This window comes from Mercenaria mercenaria, chromosome 17 (genome assembly GCF_021730395.1).
Source record: "Mercenaria mercenaria strain notata chromosome 17, MADL_Memer_1, whole genome shotgun sequence".
Classification (NCBI taxonomy): domain Eukaryota; kingdom Metazoa; phylum Mollusca; class Bivalvia; order Venerida; family Veneridae; genus Mercenaria; species Mercenaria mercenaria.
In genome coordinates this window covers 71762142-71775280 of record NC_069377.1, presented here as the reverse complement: position 1 = coordinate 71775280, position 13139 = coordinate 71762142, and the positions used below count along the sequence as shown (strand labels likewise).

Here is a 13139-nt window from a genome sequence, read left to right as displayed (position 1 = left end):
TAGATTAGTTCATTATAGAAATTTAGCAGGGTAAGGGTTAAATTAATAATGACAGCCGCCTTCAAGCTTCAATAGTATTAGCTTCTACTCTTGCCCTTCATTTGTAAGGTGGGGCTTATGTTATGGGGGATGGCATGCCAGGTTTATTCTATTGACAACCTGATACAATCACATACAGCCGCTATCTCGAAAAATACTGCAGTTGTGAGCTTATTTTTAGTCGCCACCGATTGAGTGACTCTTTCAGATATGGAAGCGTTAATTGACCCCCGAGTTGACGTGAAAATGACGGACATGTCAGGATAGATTATCTCGACATATCGTGTAATATCGTGGCATCTCGGATATTATTAAGACGTCACGCCAGAACTGATTCTGGTCTTGTTGACAAAGTTTCTACCACAGGCCATAATTTAAGCTATGCTTACCTAAATTTACTATGTGGTACGTCTTTATGTAGTCGCAGTAAGGCGACATGCCATTATGTAACGTATCATGTTGCTTAAATATAAGTCGACTTGCCATTTGATTAACATGGTTTAGCTTCTTAAATTTAAACGAGAAAATCACAAGATGAAAATGTCAACTTGCACGAACACAAAAGGCAAGATGTAGTATTTCTTAAATCCGTGTGTGTTTCAGACAGATGGACGTCTCTATTTCGGTACGTTTATACAATATTATATAAATTAAAATAATAATTCACGATTTTTTAATTGAATTAATTTGTAACCATGAATAGAGTAAAATATAAACATTAGTTTGTGCTAAGAGTGTACAATAGGTATTTGTAAGAAAAGACAGAGGCTTTTCCTTTTGGTCAGACCTTTAGACCCGGGGTTGAAGGGTGCAGTTACCGGACCACTGGGCACCCTACACGTATTTTTTTTTCCAAGATAGGCTTCTGTAGTTTTGTTTATTTGATTGCATACTCCTTTTTTTTGTGTTGTTTTTTTTTTCAATAGATTGTGTTCATAACTGTCTGAATTTATCATGAAATTCTGAATTTGCTTCACTGTTAAAGTAAATAACGGTTTCTTACCGAAATCAGCGATAAAATATCATAATCAATATGTCTTAGGTCCGAGTGAGAAGCCATAAAGGAAATATTTACCCTAAAAGCTAAGATATGACAGCAAAGGCCTTTATTATAACTATATGTAATTATAACAATTAGGGATATTTAGAATATCTAGTGGATAAGGTGTCGGCTGCTGAGTTCAGGGTCGTGGGTTCAAGCCCCACTGGGGTAGCGGCCATGGCTTCTCAGGCGGCACGTATAGTAAAAGCTGGTAGGAACTACATTTTGGACTATTTTATTACGCTTGCTGTAACCAGATTTTCCTCCCTTTGCAAACGTTTTCCATTTGCATTCATAACTGGAGAATGGAGGAGATGGAAGGTCCTTGTGCTGAATTTAGTAAAGGTTTTTGTGCTGAATTTAGTAAAACAGGTTATTTTCAGATTTTTTTGTGTTTTTATTATTGGTATCATACTTACGTACATATATCTCTACAGAAGTGAAAGTTATGTAGTTGAAGTTTATACCTGAAAATGCGGTGTTTGCATCCTCGGTGCGAGGTATTGAATGAATAATGAATACTTTTTAAATACTTTGAATGGAGTGAAATAAAGACAGTCAGCCAGTAACAGATGAAAGCTTATTTAACGTCGCAATCAACACCAGCCACAAAGCTCTTGCAACAAACAAGATATTCAGTAATAGATACTTGACTGTGCTTATTTTACCGCCTGTTAAAGTCCTTTAAATGCTGATCAGTGCCATTCTAGGAAGCTGTAATTTCAATTTTTCTTTGGTACGACGCGACCGGAGATAGAGCCCCACTCCCTCACTTATAGCCGACACTTCAACCGAGCTATTGAAACATTTGTATACATATTTTAATAGAATAACCTCGTTTTGCAAACAATTGTCATTTATATATTCAGACCACCGGAGGAAGTGGTGAGAGACTGGCAATGATGTACTGAACGAGCATGGTGGAAAGACAACATAGTCTAATGGGGTTATATTTCAAATTCTTGTACATTTTCATTAGTATAATAATTAGATTGCTAAAAAGGCGTTGAAATAATTTGTGATGAAACTTGTAGTTATTAATTTGATTAACTTCTTTGATCAACTAAAGGCATGCAAATGATATATTTTATAACCAAATTTATTTTGTATGATAATATTTGTTGAAGCTATGTGTTGATATAATTTAGCTATACAGGGATCATTTTAATTAAAGTTTAGTTTTTATCTTGTTTCTGTTTTCAGGTTTGTCATTAGCCTAACATGTGCATAGCCTGCTTTGATAGAGAGCCTTCAGGATATATTTTCATCTATGTGACCTTACCGCCTGTATATTTTGTACAGTACATATTTTTAAAAACAATGTAGGAAGAAATACCCTAAATGTGGAAGTAAAATTGAAGCTGTCAGAAACATTTATAACTAGAAAGTATTTGATAATATAATAGCAATTCTGACATAAGTACAATCAAGGTAGATACTTAAGAGCGGAAAGCATTTTAAGTTGAACTGTTTATTTCTTTCAATGTAGGACACAATGGAGAATTGTTAACATGCTTTTTGAATTTGGAATATTAGAAACCGATGCGTCTTTGAAATTTATTTATACTGTGAACAGTATTGGATATAAAGGCAACATCAATGTTAAGTTATTGACATCTTATTTTTATATAACGTTGAACCAGCTATAAAGATTCAACCATGGCTACATCTTGTATCTATTAACTTACAGGACATAATGGAATATCTATAATGTTAAGTTTGTCTTTGAATCATAATATATCAGGCGAACAAGAGTAAAAGTTGAATAAAAGTCTCCCCGTACATGGACGTAGTGTTATTATATTTTTGGTATTTTTCGATCTTTTTCACTGTTAAAGAATTCCGCTTAAGCTAGTTGGTGCTAGGACACATAAGGGGAACTGCACTTTTCATTACATCTCCATTAACAGAAAAAAATGAAACAGACTGTGTTATGGTGCCTTTTCGTATTACGTTAACAAAGTTTTTAACCTAATCTTATGAAAAAGTGAATTTGTTCTTATATAAAAGTAATTACTGTGTCCATCTTTCTGTCTGTCTATATATCTGTAGAATTTTGCCATTTCACACATGTTCACGTTACATTTTGTCATATAAAACACTGTGTTACATTGTAAGTAATATGCACTACAATCAAAATCGAAAAGGTTGTATTTTTTTAAATCACCTTTATTACTTTGACATGAATTTGTGAATTTCTAAAAAGGTTTAATGTGTACGTTTTAGATATTAAACAGATAACAAAAGAATAAGTACGTTCCCCTCTCCAACCTTTTGTATGCCGGATCCAGATTCTTTTAGAGTGTTATTCTCGTTGCAAAGCATTAGTACACCACATATTACCCTACGTGAAATTTTTATGTGGTTTTATACATTATTATACAATAGAGATTATTCACGGAAAGTCATTAAAGTAAACAGTGATTTTACTGCTTTTTGTTTTGCTGGATGCTGGTTCAAATCTTAACACATCCTGGGCCAAAGAATCCACTAAAATGTGACAATTCCCTCGCGAACCACTCGTTGGATTTTTATCAAACATGGTCTGTAGTATTTCTGTAGGGTCATCTCCCAGAATTATTACAACTGGTATGACAAGACCTTTCTAGAGGACACAATATCTAAAAAAGAGAAAATTCTTAAAACGAAGTCTCCTCGTGAACCGCTTAATGGATTTTAGTTTAACTCACTACATAGCATCCTTAAGGTCCTCTCCCACTTTTTAATGAGTGAGCTTGATCCTTTTTATTGGTAACTGGAGCTAAAATAACAATACCTTCAAACGATATCTCCCCATGAACAGCTTGATGGATATTTATCAAACTTTGGCTGTAGCATCAGTGTACGGTCTTCTCCAACATTTGTTCAAGTGGTGGTCTATGCTCCTTAAGGGGCCAGTTGAGCTAAATATGAAAATATCTTTGAACAACGTCTTATGAATTGCAGGATGCAGATGACTAGTTTTAAGAACCTTTGGAAACTACCCAGGCCTAGTCCAATTACTTGTGTGAAAATTCCACACAGTTTAAAGACCTAGGAAGAATATAGTGTTTGTACTGTTTGTAATCTGTCACATAATAATGCCTCTTGAACATTACAGTCTGTTTAAGCTCTGAATTTCAGGTGAGCACTTTTAGACCAAGATGGCATTACACTTCTTTCTTGAGCATAATTCAAAATTACCTAAACTACTGTAAGGATATTGTAAAGGCGAAGAAGTTTAAATTTCATACAGGGAAAGTGCAGTCTAATCTACCTTAACGACCTATTTAAATTTCTCCCTTTATCTGATTTACGTATAAAACATTTGTGCAGAGCATATCTCAACAAGAAATATCTTTAAAAAAGATGGTCGGCGTGATGTAACTGAAGCACAAGTTATATATGGGCAGAAACTTGTATTTTAAATTTTTTGGCAAGATTGAAAGGGGCCTCTGTAAAGTGTTGTATAAATGAGAACAGAAGTTCTGAAGAAGACTGTGTTTAGAAATTGTGGAGGGACACACGACGGACACCAAACAATCAGAAAAGCTCACTTTGAGCCTTTGATGCTTAAAAAATGGTAACAGTAAGCAAACAATATTGAAATACGTTCTATACTTTATTTCTGGAATTGTTGGAATCATTCAGAATATGTACAGTACTGTTTTCACCGGAAAGATTAATTTAAAATTTAGAGTCTAAAATTTAACGGTATTAATTGTTGCTGTAATGCAGGATAAGAGTTAATGACTTTATAAAACAAATAACCTTTTTGTAAAAACAAAACTTAATGAAAGGAAACTTAACAAAACAGAAATAACTTAACAAGAAAAATTAACAGAACAGAAATATGTCCGGATGAACAGATGAATATTTGGTTACGCAAACCTGTTCAAGTGGTACGCATACAACCCGATGGTGCTGTACTTATGGAGGTTACAGACGACGAACGCGTTGTCATATCACTCAGTGTCACACATGACTCAGAGTGAAGCATTTTCAGCCTTTCCTCCAATCAGCGCCACTCTTACTAAATCTCTCGCTATGGCTGAAAATACCGAGAATACCTTACCAAGCAATCCGATTGGTACATTATTCAGGCGGCATAAGGTCATATGAAGTCATAAAATCGTGCTTAATACGGCACGCCGAAAAAACAATTAAAAGAGCTTGATAGAAATGTAACATTGATAGATAGTACTGGGAGGACTTGTACTGCAAAAGGCCCGTAACTCAGCTTTATTTACTTTTTGAAATAACTCCATTAGATATACCTGTTCTCCGCAAGTAACTGTAAACTTCTCCGAGTGAATCAGAGGTGGAGGACGAATGATTTTAGACACAATGTCTGTTACCAAAATCGTCACACAGAATAAACCCCACGCCCGGGGATCGTATTCACGACCCCGCGTTCTGTAGTACCATTATGTTGAATACTATGAGTGCAATAGTGGTATATTGTCATTATATGAGTATGTTATGACCGTTTTTATACTTAAGAACATCAAAATTATTTTTTGTATGTTTTACTCTACTGTGATAATGAGAACAATAGCTTTTAAACTTTTCAAGAACGGCACCTCCACCATGTATAGATTTTGAATCAATTGCGTTTATTTTACTCATACACGGGCTGCCATATTTACTTGAAACTTTTGAAAGGAATTATTTATTTTATATTGTAATATCCGCTTTAATGATGTCAATTGTTAGTTACAATATAATTTAATTTGTCGTAAGGTTTCATTAGGTCTATATTACTCAGAAGCGCGTAGCAGTTTTTTGCGTTTTTGGTGTAACTTTTTTTCGCAGTCATTTGTTCAACTTATTATCAGATACATCTGCTATATAATAAAATCTGTAAAAAGATAAGCATTAAAGTATTTGGGCAGATCTCTTCTAGCCTTTAATATTCACAATGACAACTTATAATTGATAATTGATCGTATTATAATAATTTCTGCAATTTTTAAGATACACACAACAAATATGGATGCAGATGATGCCTAAAACAGGCCAAGGATGCTCAAAAGGCATAAGGTCGTTTCAAGCATATTTTCTCGATCTTTTTGTACACTTGGGACAATAAGGCATTGTAAACAGCATCTCTTCTCTAACAACATTTCTCTTGCATTCTTCCATTGAAACATGCTATTCAGTGAATTAAGAAAGCAAATTTCTATTGTTTATTTACTGAATAACATTTCAGTCATAAGCGATGGTTTCTTCTTATCTGCCTTATACAGTTTTGTGCAACATGTAACAATATAAAATTCAAGCATCACATTTAAAAGAAAAATTAAAGCACATTTAAAGGGAATTCCGGTAGTTTTTTATGCGCATGTTTCTGCGCAGCCTACACCATCTATGGAAAATTGAAATGAAGCCAACATTTCTTGAAACATATTACAGACAATCTTAAATATGATGAATCTTGAATAAAATAACTTTTTTAATAAGTTTTATCAGTAATCAAATGTTGATACTGGTTTATGATGTATTGGCATGAATCATGCCTCACATGTATCTTGCCATTTTTGTGGCTGTATTTTGACAGCGCACGTTAGTACAAAGACAGTTCTGTTAATATAGTGTTAGACATTTAAGTTAACTTTGTATTGATAAGACAAAATCCCCCTTCAGATTATTCAGTATTCAATTACAGAAAGAATTAAGAATTTTTAAACTTCTTTTTAGCTTCTGGCAGATATACATGTTATCAAGTTAGTCAGGTTATTCGTCCTCACAGGTGTTGCATTCAAGCGGCTTTAACACAAAATTTAGCCCGGTGACCCATACTTTTTTTTTCCATTTTTATTTTCACAATTCAATTGTTTATTCACAATGAAAACAGGAAAAAATTTCTAGAAACAGCTTTTCCAAAATAAAAATTAGATTGTTCACCATATTTTTAACATTTCATACTAGTTAGCATCTCTTGCAATGTTAGTGTAAGTGTTCAAGGAAGACAACTAATTCTGACACTAAACGGTAGACTTGTATATTTCTAAAAGAAGCATATTCTACAACCAGCTAAGGTAAATTGTTTTGCACTGTTACTTGACAATTCAAACTTTTCTTTGTCCAAATGAATCCAGTTTGTTTTCGAGCACTTGCAAAAAAGTATCCTCCTGTTGCCTTTACGTACGTTAGGGTTTTACCTGACGGGGATAACTGTCTTGTGACTCTGGAACATGGTGGGGGTAAGAATGAGGTAAATCGGTTTAAACACCCCGGTGGTGGTTTTGCCACTGACCATCCAAAGGCGGTGCCCCATTGTTTTCCTGTATTTGTTTGTTTTGTCCTTGTGTGTTTATTTTGTGTTTGAGTGTGTGTGGTATGCGAGTGTTTTTCCTTATTTTTTGGACCTCCTGTCTATTTAAAATGTTCGTTCTATCCGAAATACTATTACCATAATAGTATCTTAATGCCATTTGAAAATCTGGTGCAATAACTGCACGAACAACCCTCGGAACTTAAAAGTATAGACTTAATATAGTTAACCAATCTTTGGCGGATCTTTTTAAGATACTCGTAACCTAAGTACTTTTCCTGAGTTTCCATCTACATTGTATAGCCATATGCACTGAAATTCCAAAAGTTTTAACATTTAGGTGATCGTCTAAATGCATGCTCACTTTTGATATATGTAGGTCTGTGTAACAGACGTTTTGAAATCACATCAATGTATCCATGGTCCTTAATATATGCCTGGCTATTTCTTGCGATTCTTCCACTCTGTCTGATGACTTAAACATGCTCCATATTATGTCATCTGTTGCAAAGCTTTCTAACTTCATTTATTACATAAGGTGACGTAGAACCAGCCCTATATCTCCTCACCCCAAGGCGCCCGACAGTTTGTCTTGCATGTCGAAGAGTTACCGCAATGTTATGTGTAAAATATAAACTAAACTGTAACTTTCCATGTATATATCCAAGCCGGAAATATTAAGTAACTAACACATCTTTGAACTTGTTGACACCAAACCAGGCAACACAGCTTTCACAAAAGAACAGGCAAACATATAACTGAAATGACAAAACAGATTTTTTTTTATTACAATGTATATCCATAATTATACATTTTCTACATTTTATATAATGAGCTACTTCATTGTATATTAGTGAGGTAGAAAAGGGGAAGGAACACCTAGGCACACGTTGATAAATATGGAATCAAAAATCTAACCACTCAGCACTTATATTTGCTTAAACAGAAAAAATTATCGAAACGACTTGGCAGTTTGACATTTAAGAAAATGGCTTTAAAAAGGAGGCAACCAATTTAGTTTGTTTGTTTGTTTTGGGTTTAACGCCGTTTTTAACAGTATGTAATTGGGCAGGTAACCTAACCAGTATTCCTGGATTCTGTACCAGTACAAACCTGTTCTCTGTAAGTAACTGTCAACTTCTCCAGATGAATCAGAGGTGGAGGACTAATGATTTAAGATTAAAGATTTAAGACTAATGACAAAGTTTCTACCACTGGTCATAATGTATGCTACGCTTACCTAAATTTACTCGATTGTTGACATAACTGGTGTCATACAAAATTGTTCCACACAGAAAAATAGGAGAGCATGCAACAAAATCAAATAGACATCATCCAAAAATTATGTGAATATGTGAATAACGTTTTAATTTATGTTAATATACTGTGATACACCTTGTTTTCTCGTAAAATATTTACATGTCGTGAGCCGATACCTTTGTATTATTTAAAGAAAATTAAGCAAAATGTCGGTAGTTTTGTATTAGCTTTGGAATTCTGCCGTTTTCGTTGGAAGGAATGGCTGCATAGAACTACGGTAATTATTTCATGCTTGTACTATTATTGTTGTTATTATTGCTGTTGTTGTTGTTGTTGTTAATGTTCTTTTTCTCATATTTCATTATTTATGATAATATTATTTAAGCTGTAAAGACCATAACTCTCCATTAACATTATTGCTTATGACTTTTGGCGGAAGGCTATATCATTCGCAGGATGCGACTAGTAAGGCATTGATCTTTCTTTAATTCAATGTTCTGATTTCATCAGTAAGTCGACTGACTCCAACAGGAATGCCATCACTCTTTCAGTATTCGTTTGGCAATATCCCTAAGAAATTTCAGACTGGTCATATCATTGACTCCGGATCCCGTAAAGATTTATTTGAAATTGTGTAATCCTGATATTTATTATTTTTATGAATAATTGTTACTGGATTTAAAAAATTCTAGACGTTTCGAATATGTGATATATTGAATATCTTGAGATACTTTTCAAGCCCAAAGTGATAAGGAAATCAACTGCTTTTCATGAAAGAGTGCTGCTCTCCAATGAGAATTACATCTTATTTTTATTTAAAAAAATGAAAATAAAATGTTTTGATATTTCTGTCAAGTTCTTGCAATGTTTTGACATTGGGACTGATTTATTTTCATTGCATGTGCATCGAAAAGTAATAATCACTTAACTAGCTGCATCCCGACCGCTTAGCTCATTAGGTAGAGCGTTGGTCTACGAATCGCGGGGTCGGGAGTTCGATCCTCGGGAAGGGCGTATGTTCTCCGTGACTGTTTGATAAACGACATTGTGCATTTGTTGCGTTGGACGCGCGCCAAAACGACACACAAAACGTTCAAAATTTCGTTATGTGCGCCAGGATATCACAATGAAATGTGCTACATAAACCCGCACGCATGCCAACGCGAATCAGTCCACTCCATATTTTGTTGTATGCCGTTGTTTGCATAACTCTGTTTCTATTTAAGGAAAATTACATTCATTCTATATATCACATACTCCATAACATAATCTATATTTGAGTCTCATCAATTTACTGGTAAAATTCAACGACAACACGTGAATATTTATCTTTTATTAACGTTTTGGCGCTTGCACCTTCATCAGGATAAATATATATTATCACATGTTTGACGGCGCGGGAGTGTAATAAAGGCCATTAGATAAAAATGATAATACACTAGTGAAATAAAGCTTTGACGTCGACATAGTTTTAAGGTAGTAGAAGTGTAATAGAGTACCTCCTTTTTGAAGAGTATTCAATTCCTAACATAAACCCACTTTTACTGCAATTCTCAGGGGGCGTAGGTTCAAGCCCTACTGGGACCAATTTTTTTTTTCTCTTATTTTCCATTTTTTCTGGTAAGTTTTTACTTCTTTCAAGACTTATGATTGATTTATTGTACAAAAATGGAAAAAAAGTAATTTGATAAGCGATTTCTTGCTGTTCAAATTGAATTTACTACTTAAACAGAAGGGGTAGAGTTACACATCTTTAAAAATATTGAGTTACATGTGGTAAAAGTTCTCTATTTTGCTTTCACTCTTTAGATTACATATTGTGGAAGAAATTTAGGTAGGTTTTACGTCTGTCCCAAAGTCATTTTTGAATGAAGTAAGCAAAATTCAAAACAGAAACACAGGATTCGACCTTATTTTTTCTATGTTGAAGTTAGAATTCTGTATCATTAAGTCCGTGTACTTGAGGAACCCTAGATAAAATGATATTCATATTTTTAATTTGTGTTTTATAATTGTTTACCAATAGTTTGATGATTCTTTTATTAAAATTAATGGTAAAATGAGTTCTTTGCGAACGTTTTGTAAAGTGGTCATCACTTTGAAATTTGTCTCTACTTGAGCTAGAGGAGATACCATAAGTTATACAAAATTTTGAAAAAAGGGCATGGTAAATGTTGTTAAAAAATTGCAAAGCAGTGCGAAACACGGTCATCTTTAAGAATATACCAAGCAAATGCCATTTTGTAAACATTGTTATTACACCTCTACTACCTTAAGTATAGGAGACGTTGGTTAAATTTTACTTAACAAATAATCAAGGCCTTCGAGTGGTTTATCGTCTGATTTACCACGGTTCAGAGTTCAGATGCGTAGGAATTGAACCACGAGGGCGTCAGCCCGAATGGTTAAATACTTAAGCATCTGAACGATGAACCGTGGAAAATTAGACGATAAATCACAAGAAGGCCTTGATTGTTTTCATTTTGACATGCTCATCGATATATTCTAATAAATATTAAGCTGGACTTCATTTACGCGAGGAGTAATGTATCGGACGTCATGCGGCGATTTGACGTCATAACTGACGTCATAATGCTCTCTTACCGGTCCGCGCGTCAACCTTTGTTTATCACAGAATATACAGAACTTGATTTTCTTCTTTGTTTAACTGGAAATCAAATCGAGCCATGTTAGAATCATTTATATAGTTGAAGAAAGTAGAATTATTGATGTTTCAGCAGGAATAGCTAACATGTGCATAAAAAGAATATTACATTTGTGACTTTCCATATTGAATTTATTAAACTCATTGAATAAATTGAAAAAATGCTTAGCAGAGCCTCGCATTTTATTATTTTACTCAACTCGTTTAATAAATTCAATAGGAAAAGACACTCATGTAATATCCTCTATTTATAAACAAAAAGCCATATAAAAGTACATCGCCACTCATTTACAATAAGTGATAAGATACCTTTGGTACACTCACCATTAACATTACATAATAGAACTATACTAGTTACATATCATTAAAGCTAAGAAGTAGACGCTAATCCATATATTAAGAGGATATTAAAACTGGTATTTGAAGAAAAAGCACTGTTGTGCAAATTTTTAAAAAAAATGGCTAAAAAATCAGATATCACCCCGATCAGATCGTAGATGAACTGATTAGCACTTACTTCTTAGGATTAAATAAGGGGTACAAATAACATATTAAACAAGAAATATCTTTAAAAATGATGGTCGGCGAATTGTAAAAAGGAAAGAAGTTTATGAATTTTTCATTTAACATTCATCTTTCATCTAACATTTTTTCGAATTGCAAAACTAAACACCGCACTTTAACACTTTAAATGGTTCTCTTTTAATTTTTCGCAAAGGTTTCGTAGGGTTGCAATTTTGTTTCGTTTATCCTTAGACGAATAATTACAGCAGTAGTTTGGTGAAGATTCATGAAGTGGTTCATGAGAAGAGGTCATTAAACATGTTTATATTTTAAGCTAAATTGGTCCCTATCCCCATTTGTAACAAAATAGCAGGAGACCTTACGATATTGTTACACATCGAGTTTGATAAAAATCCATTACATTTTAGTGGTTAATGCGAAGAAAGGCATATCTGCTTTTAGCTATAGTGGTCCCTAATAGGGCCCAAGTTCCTATATAAATAAATTTGGAAGAGGACCTTATAATGATGCTCCAGACCAAGTATGACAAAGATCCACCAAGCTGTTCATGAGACGCTGTATAAAGGCATTTCTAGTTTTAGCTCTAGCAGCCCCTAAAAGGGGTCAAATGTCCCAGCTGAACAATGTTGACTGCGGGCCTAATAATGATGCTACAAATCAAGTTTGATTAGAATACATGAGAAAAAAATCATTTAAAGGATTTTTTTTAATTATTATGTCTAAAATAGGCCAACTGATCCCGCTTTAACAAATGCATATTCGCTATTCATGAATCTTTGGACAATGACGTCACACCTATAAAAAGGTGAAGGTCAAGCAAAACATACAATTGTAATTATTTCAATATTTATATTTCTTAAGGACGTATGCTAGAATTTGGTGCGAAAATTTTCCCAATAACAGAATTTCTTCAAACTTTGGATATTGAAGGACAATCATCTAAGAAACAAAAAAATGCAATAAAAATCATAGGTCACCGGTATCAAAGAAGAGTTATCTGCCCTTGAAAACGGCATTTCCCCCAAAAATGACGTTTTAAAGGGCAGATAACTCTTTTTCGAATCCGGTGACCTATGATTTTTATTGCATTTTTTTGTTTCTTAGATGATTGTCCTTCAATATCCAAAGTTTAAAGAAATTCTGTTATTGGGAAAATTTTTGCCTATCTCATATACAGGGAATTCTAGCGTACGCCTTTAAGCAAGGTTTGACCGTAGTCACATCACATAGATAAACTGTATGCAGCGTACCTTCATTTCAGTGTAATGAGATTCAGTCATTATATAGCATATATATAATGAAACAGATTTCAACTGCGTTCAATATTTGCATACCATACTAAAGAACAATAT

The 13139-nt window shown here is 33.9% G+C and overlaps 1 long non-coding RNA gene across 1 annotated transcript; it reads left to right on the top strand.

Annotated features, from left to right (window-relative positions):
- The first annotated feature begins 621 nt into the window (after positions 1–621).
- LOC123523519 (uncharacterized) lies at positions 622–2846 on the top strand. Its single transcript, XR_008368210.1, has 3 exons — positions 622–1453; positions 1951–2027; positions 2285–2846. It is a non-coding gene; the product is annotated as an uncharacterized LOC123523519 (long non-coding RNA).
- The last annotated feature ends 10293 nt before the right edge of the window (positions 2847–13139 follow it).